The 7,788-nt window shown below is 45.6% G+C and overlaps 1 pseudogene; it reads left to right on the plus strand.

Annotated features, from left to right (window-relative positions):
* Window positions 1-322: 322 nt before the first annotated feature.
* On the plus strand, window positions 323-465 carry LOC119263752 (annotated as a pseudogene).
* Window positions 466-7,788: the final 7,323 nt, after the last annotated feature.

A 7,788-nucleotide genomic window follows, 5' to 3' on the forward strand; every position in this document is an offset into this window, starting at 1 on the left:
CACTTTATTTACCATCCAGAACCACCAGAGAACCCACACGAGTCTTCTGAGCTTATATGGAATGTTGGTGATGGAAAATAGTGGAAAATCTGAAATAATACTATTTGGCCACAGCATGTATCCCTCCACCTTGCTCAGGTTTTAGGGCCAAAGTCTTCCCAAAATTGTTGTAAAACAGCGTCTCAGTCATCAGGCAGTGAATTCAGAACCAGTTCATGTAATAAGGTGAGGGAGCTTTTAGAGGTGGACGTCTGGTTCCTATCACACCCACTGTGAACAGTTCCGACTCTGTAAGTTTCTCTAGAACAGTGCGTTTCAAACCATACTTACCTGGCAGGGGCGATACCATGATCACGAAGGTGGTTCACCCAGGGCGTGGCTCTGCCATTGCACTTGGGTGGTGCTGACCCTTGCGATTTCCCCAAATGCGGGAATAGTGGGGGACTGCGTTTGCGCTCTTCCCTGACAAAGGGTAGTCATGGGTTGGAGGTTAGGGAACCAGCCTCATTACTGGAAGGTCGCCGGTTCGATCCCCAGAGCCGACAGCACATGATTGAGGTGTCCTTGAGCAAGACACCTAACCCCCAACTGCTCCCTGGGTGCTTTGGATTGGGCTGCCCACCGCTGTGTGTGTGTGTGTGTGTGTGTATGCATGCTCACTAGAGTGTATGTGGTGTTTCACTGCATGGATGGGTTAAATGCAGAGATGAAATTTCCTCATTCGTGGGACTAATAAGGGTCTCTTAATCTCAAACCACTCTGAGTGACTGTGTACATCTTAATTGTGCAGAGATGTTGGAGAAACATCAGTGGAGTTTGAGTCCTTTAAGCTCATGTGTGAGCTTTTGTGTTGGAGAACAGGCCTACAGAGCAGCTCACAATATCAGAAAAAATAAGAAAACGGACCCTGTAATAGTTTCATTGCTTTCCAAAGTTGCCCTGCAGTAAAGCGATCTGTACCGGGTGATACAGTTGCCTAGAAACAGAGGCCTGTGTCCTGCCTTTCTCTCTCTTGCGTGGTTGGCATGACCTTTGCCCCACATGGCCGTCTTTGCCCCCAGCTGACCCTGTCAGGCTGGGCTAATCTGTCCGATCTGACTTGGGGAACCCAGCGTCCTTTGGCCAACCACTCATGACATGACGCCCAGAGGGGGGCGCCGTTTAGCAGCGAACAATTAATCACACAACCACTTTGTGCTACCACTAACTGGCCACTATATTAGAAACACTTGCCTTGTGCTTTCACTTACTGGCCAATTTATTGGAAACACCTACTTTATAGGCTATATAGGAGTGCAATTGCAGACGGTAGCCCATCTGTTTTTACTCATGTCAGTCTCCCTGCTACGTGTGCTACGTCTGTCTAATTAATATTCTGTAAATTTTGTTTTTTCAAATATTAACACTTTTCTCAGCAAATAAACACAAACCACACAGATAAATGGATTTTGGAAATGTGTCTTGGGTGCCTCAGACTTTCGCACAGTGCCGTATGTAAGGGCTACATGTCTCATCTAATGTTTACATCTGCAGCAAATTGCTCAAAGTATTTATGCTACTTGTGTGCCTTGCAGCCTGAAGGCCCCTGAGGACCAAGCCAGTTAGTGTTCCCTGAGCACTTGCCCAAACATCCCAGTCAGTAATCCATCCTTACAGCAGCTCTACCCATGGGCTGTGTTAGTCCTGCTTAAGGTTGTTTTCTTTTAGCTCCAGCAGGGGGCAGTAGCTCCAGCAGGGTGCAGTAACAGATGCAGCCTCAACCCACACAGCAGTGAAAGTGTCACTGAGTAGCTTATAGAACTGCAGTGGATATTCTTAGACCCTCCAGCATCTGACAGTATAGGACCTGAAATGAGGCTGTGTTCTCCTCTGTTTGGATCTTTTAGGTGTAAATCAGGGGTCACAACCCAAATGCTAAAAAGAGCCATTTGTCCTTTCAGCAGAAATCAAACCACCTTGGAAGACACAGCATTTTATGTAAATATGTCTCAGTATGTGCTTATGTCCAGTATATTAGACTAAAATTAGACAAAACGAAAGCACAGGCTCAGTTATAACTGCTTTTCCCGCATCTCCAGCAGGAGACTTTTCTGAATAAAGAGAACAGTTTCTTTTTCCAGTTTTTTACGAGGCTAAATTTAGCTTCTCATTTTTCAGTCCCACCTTAAATGGTGCCTGAGGCTCCTGAACGTAACTACTGCACCACTTAAGGTGGAACGGGAAAATTTGAATGAGAAGCTGACTTCAGCTTGGCGGCTTTTTAAGTGTTTAACACCTTCTCATGCAGATTAAACATATCAGGAAATCAGCTGGAGTGAATATAAATGCAAATAAGTCTTAAATCTCTCTCTTTGCCGTTTCATAGCTACTAGCTGGGCGAGACTGTTGTCTGTGTTGCTATGGTGACCAGCCATCTGCGCTGATCTTCAGGGTTAAAGGGTGAATCAGCAGTTCTACATTAACTCCAGACCATTTGGTGCGGTTCTGCGCTCTTCCTCGCGGTAACTGAGATCTTCCTCGTCTCCTCTTCTGTAGAGTCTCTGTTCTAGTGCGGTTCTGCGCTCTTCCTCACAATAACTGAGATCTTCCTCGTCTCCTCTTCTGTAGAGTCTCTGTTCTAGTGCGGTTCTGCGCTCTTCCTCGCAGTAACTGAGATCTTCCTCGTCTCCTCATCTGTATAGTCTCTGTTCTAGTGCGGTTCTGCGCTCGTCCTCACAGTAACTGAGATCTTCCTCATCTCCTCTTCTGTAGAGTCTCTGTTCTAGTGCGGTTCTGCGCTCGTCCTCAGAGTAACTGAGATCTTCCTCGTCTCCTCTTCTGTAGAGTCTCTGTTCTAGTGCGGTTCTGCGCTCTTCCTCGCAGTAACTGAGATCTTCCTCGTCTCCTCTTCTGTAGAGTCTCTGTTCTAGTGCGGTTCTGCGCTCGTCCTCACAGTAACTGAGATCTTCCTTGTCTCCTCTTCTGTAGAGTCTCTGTTCTAGTGCGGTTCTGCACTCTTCCTCACAGTAACTGAGATCTTCCTCGTCTCCTCTTCTGTAGAGTCTCTGTTCTAGTGCAGTTCTGCGCTCTTCCTCACAGTAACTGAGATCTTCCTCGTCTCCTCTTCTGTAGAGTCTCTGTTCTAGTGCGGTTCTGCGCTCGTCCTCACAGTAACTGAGATCTTCCTCGTCTCCTCTTCTGTAGAGTCTCTGTTCTAGGGCGGTTCTGCGCTCTTCCTCACAGTAACTGAGATCTTCCTCGTCTCCTCTTCTGTAGAGTCTCTGTTCTAGTGCGGTTCTGCGCTCTTCCTCACAGTAACTGAGATCTTCCTCGTCTCCTCTTCTGTAGAGTCTCTGTTCTAGTGCGGTTCTGCGCTCTTCCTCACAGTAACTGAGATCTTCCTCGTCTCCTCTTCTGTAGAGTCTCTGTTCTAGTGCGGTTCTGCGCTCTTCCTCACAGTAACTGAGATCTTCCTCGTCTCCTCGTCTGTAGAGTCTCTGTTCTAGTGCGGTTCTGCAGTCTTCCTCACATTAACTGAGATCTTCCTCACCTCCTCTTCTTGTCTTCAGTGTGAGGAATGAGGAACAGTCACTCTTCACTCCAATCTCTTGGGAAACTGGGTGAGTTTTCAGGTTTTCAGATCTGCTGCAGCTCATTGGAAAGTTTTTCAGAGGAATCCGGGCAGAGTTGCAGTTTCTAAGCTATGAAGGACCAACTGGGTGTGGTTGGTGTAGCATAGTGCGTAACACCTCTGCCTTCTGCACTGTAGATTGGGGTTCAATCCCCCATCTGGGTAAACGCTCTACACTGTATCAGTAAGAGTCCTTGGGCAAGACTCCTAACACCACCTTTGCCTACCTGTGTAAACTTGTAAGTCACTCTGGATAAGAGCGTCCGCCAAGTGCCGTAAATGTATGAACCAGCCTGCTACAGTGCCACCCTGAGGCAGAGCAGAGCTGTGTAGATAATTAAGAATATTAAAGACAGAAATAAAACCTTTCTCTGAATTTCTATTTAAATATCTATTTTTCTCTAACAAATAGCATAACTTCATAATAAGTTTATTTTCAGGGACCCCTCAGGATTTTGATTTTGTGACATTCACAGGGTCCAAGAGATTAATTAGGTTAACCAGGACCCCCCAGGGCCTTCTGTATTTAGCACCTTAACTGGAGTAGAAGTATTATTATTTTTGAACGCCCAGGAAAGTATAAATCTAATATAAGTACACAGTAAATGGGCCCAGTTATTACCCACCTCTGCTCTGTAGTTCCCAAGAACCCTGCATTACACTATGAGAGCACTTCACGATCAATGGACCGATAGAAGTGGTTCAAAGTGATGTTGTATTAAAAATGAATAATGCTTATTTCCTTCTCTGACAGCGCGCTGACAGTGATGATGTGCCATTAGCTTGTACCCTGTTAAATCCAGCTAATAGGCAGTAATGAGACGATTCTGAGTCATTTCTGACTCCACTGTGCTAAGATACGCTGGAGGAAGCGTTGTTCAGGAAGGAGATGGTGAGATGAAAGGTCCTCACAGTCTAACTGAAGGTACAATAACGTGACATCTGATGATTTTCTACACGCTCACGCTCAGTCCCGTCTCTGTTGGGCCTCTGAGCTGTTCACTGCTGTTAATGCCTGATGTGTAGTGAGTTAAATGGCTTATATAACTTTCCCTGCTTTTCCATCCACAGATGACCCAGATATTCCCTCAGAGGCCCGGATATCAGGGAGCCATCTGCTGAAGAGTCTGACTCACATTTAATTCAGATAGACGCACAAAGAGACAGACAGACAGGCAGATGGAAGGACAGACAGACAGAGAGATGGTAAGACAAACAGACAGACAGAAGGTCAGAAAGGCAGGTAGGAAATCAGAGAGAGACAGCCAAACAGCCGGACAGAAGACCTGGGACACAGACAGATAAAGACAGACAGACGGAAAGAGAGACAAATTGAATGGCAGAGAAACAGACAGATAAACAGAAGGCCAGAAAGAAAGACAGACAGAAGGCCAGAAAGAAAGGCAGATAGACAGAAGGCAAAAGAAACAGATAGACAGAAGGCCAGAGAGAAAGACAGATAGAAGACCAGAAAGAAAGGCAGATAGGCAGAAGGTCAGGCAGGCAGAGCAACAGACAGACAGACAAAAGGCCAGAAAAAAGATAGATAGACAGAAGGCCAGGCAGACAGAGTGACAGACAGACAGATAGACAGAGAGACAGAAGGCCATAAAAAAGATAGATAGGCAGAAGGCCAGGCAGACAGAGTGACAGACAGACAGATAGACAGACAGACAGAAGGCCATAAAAAAGATAGATAGGCAGAAGGCCAGGCAGACAGAGTGACAGACAGACAGATAGACAGACAGACAAAAGGCCAGAAAAAAGATAGATAGACAGAAGGCCAGGCAGACAGAGTGACAGACAGACAGATAGACAGACAGACAGAAGGCCAGAAAAAAGATAGATAGGCAGAAGGCCAGGCAGACAGAGTGACAGACAGACAGATAGACAGACAGAAGGCCATAAAAAAGATAGATAGACAGAAGGCCATAAAAAAGATAGATAGGCAGAAGGCCAGGCAGACAGAGTGACAGACAGACAGATAGATAGACAGACAGACAAAAGGCCAGAAAGGTTTAAATTATTTTCTATAGTCCTTTAATAGCAACTGTATAGTAGACCATCCAAATATACATCATCCAGGCCTTTTCCCGCGAGGAGGAGGAGTCGGTTTAGACGGCGAGGAAAACGTGCCGGCCTGCTGGTGAAATTAAAAGTGCATGTAGCAGCTAACCCTGGATCCCGGGCACGTAATGTGGGAACGGACTGCGAGTTTACCCACCACTCAACATCTAACTGGTACTTCCCTAGACCTGCGTTTGTCTGGCTCAAGATCCCTTTCGGACTCTGAGGAAGTGGAACGGATTCCTGTTGTTTTTTCCCCCCGGCGTCGTGGGAGAGGGGTTAACCCGCAAAATCTTCACCCCCTGGGCTGGGTGCCCCGGGGCGGCTGTCCCTCTGACCCCGACTCCCACAAGGATCGCCCTCGTAAATGCCAGATCTGTCAGTAACAAGACCTTCAATCTTAATGCCTTTTTTACCACACATACGCTGGATTTGATGTGTGTAACCGACACCTGGACCAATGCTGGTGATCTGAGTGTTTTTAGTGACTTACTGCCTGTTCATTTTTTCATGCACCTCGGAGCACTGGACGCGGGGGTGGCGTAGCAAGTATTTTTAGAGACCCCAGCTGTAGAAAGTTGTCAGCAGCGTCCTACTGTAGCTTTGAACTGCTGCTGTTTGAACTGGACTGTTCCCACTCAATTGCCTGCGCCATAATTTACCGCCCCCCGAAATACAACAAGGATTTTATAAATGACTTTTCGGACTTTCTGGCTGATTTTATGCTCAAGCATGACAGGGTTTTAATTATGGGAGAGTTTAATATTCATGTGTGTTGTCCGGATAAGCCTTTGGCTAAAGGATTCCTGGATCTGATGGACTCTTTTAATCCTGTACAGTCAGTAAGGGGTCCTACTCATGAACAGGGGCATACTCTCGATCTTGTCTTATCTGTTGGTGTCCCTGTTGACAATCTTGAACTGCATGATGCCGTGTTCTCAGATCACAATCCTATCGTGTTTGAAACATCCTGGGTTAGTGCTGTTGCTCCCTCTATAAGGGGTCGGGACACTCGTACGTTAAATATGAATACTGCTGAACGTTTAATTGCTGCTTTTAATACTGTAGAGACTTGTAATGTACCTTTTGAATGCTGTGATACCAACAACCTACTGGCAGCCTTCCAGTCTACCTGTAGTAATCTGTTAGACTCTATAGCTCCGTTTAAATTCATTCCTTCTAAGCCTAAAAACGAGCCATGGATCAACTCCACTACTCATGCGGTCAGGCAAGAATGTAGAAAAGCAGAACGGAAATGGAAAAAGGATAAGTTACAGGTATCCTATGAAGTACTTAAGGAAAGCTGGTTTAAGTACCAAAAGACAGTGAAAGCTGAAAAAGTCTCATATTTTTCCACCATTGTCAAGAAGAACAGCCATAAACCTCGTGCACTGTTTAAGACCATAGATTCTGCTCTGAACATTAAAAACCCTGCACACCTCAAATCCTCTGTGAACATTTGTGAAACATTTTCACAGTTTTTTACTGAGAAAATCACAAACTTAAGATCTGCTATTAAATGTCCCTCCTTTGCTCCCCCTATCTTAGTGACTTGTCCTATTGTCTTTGAGCAGTTTGAGCCTGTCACCTTCTTGGAATTGAAAGGAATTATTGATGCTTTGGATTCTCGATTTTTTAAGGAAGTCTTTGACACTATAGGGCCTGAGGTTACAGATTCGTGTGACTGTGCTATTCTTATTATTTTAGATTTAACAGCAGCCTTCAATACAATTGACCATAATATCCTTGTTGAGCGTTTGGAGAGTTCCGCTGGTATTAAAGGCCTTGCTCTAAAGTGGTTCCAGTCCTATCTATCAGACAGGAGTTTTGTTGTTAGTAGTGGGGAGGCCCTCTCGTCTGCAGCATTTCTCTCATGTGGGGTTCCCCAGGGCTCAATCCTGGGCCCCTTTTTTTATTTACAGTGTATATGCTGCCGTTGGGGGCTATTTTTAGAAAATATGGGCTCTCCTTCCATTGCTATGCTGATGATACCCAGATTTATTTACCATTAAAGAAAGAGGATGCTACATCCTTGACCACTCTACTGAGCTGCCTCGAGGAAATAAAGGCATGGATGCCTTTAAACTTTTTAAATCTAAATGAGACCAAGA

The sequence above is a fragment of the Pygocentrus nattereri genome, chromosome 7, assembly GCF_015220715.1.
Source record: "Pygocentrus nattereri isolate fPygNat1 chromosome 7, fPygNat1.pri, whole genome shotgun sequence".
Classification (NCBI taxonomy): Eukaryota; Metazoa; Chordata; class Actinopteri; order Characiformes; family Serrasalmidae; genus Pygocentrus; species Pygocentrus nattereri.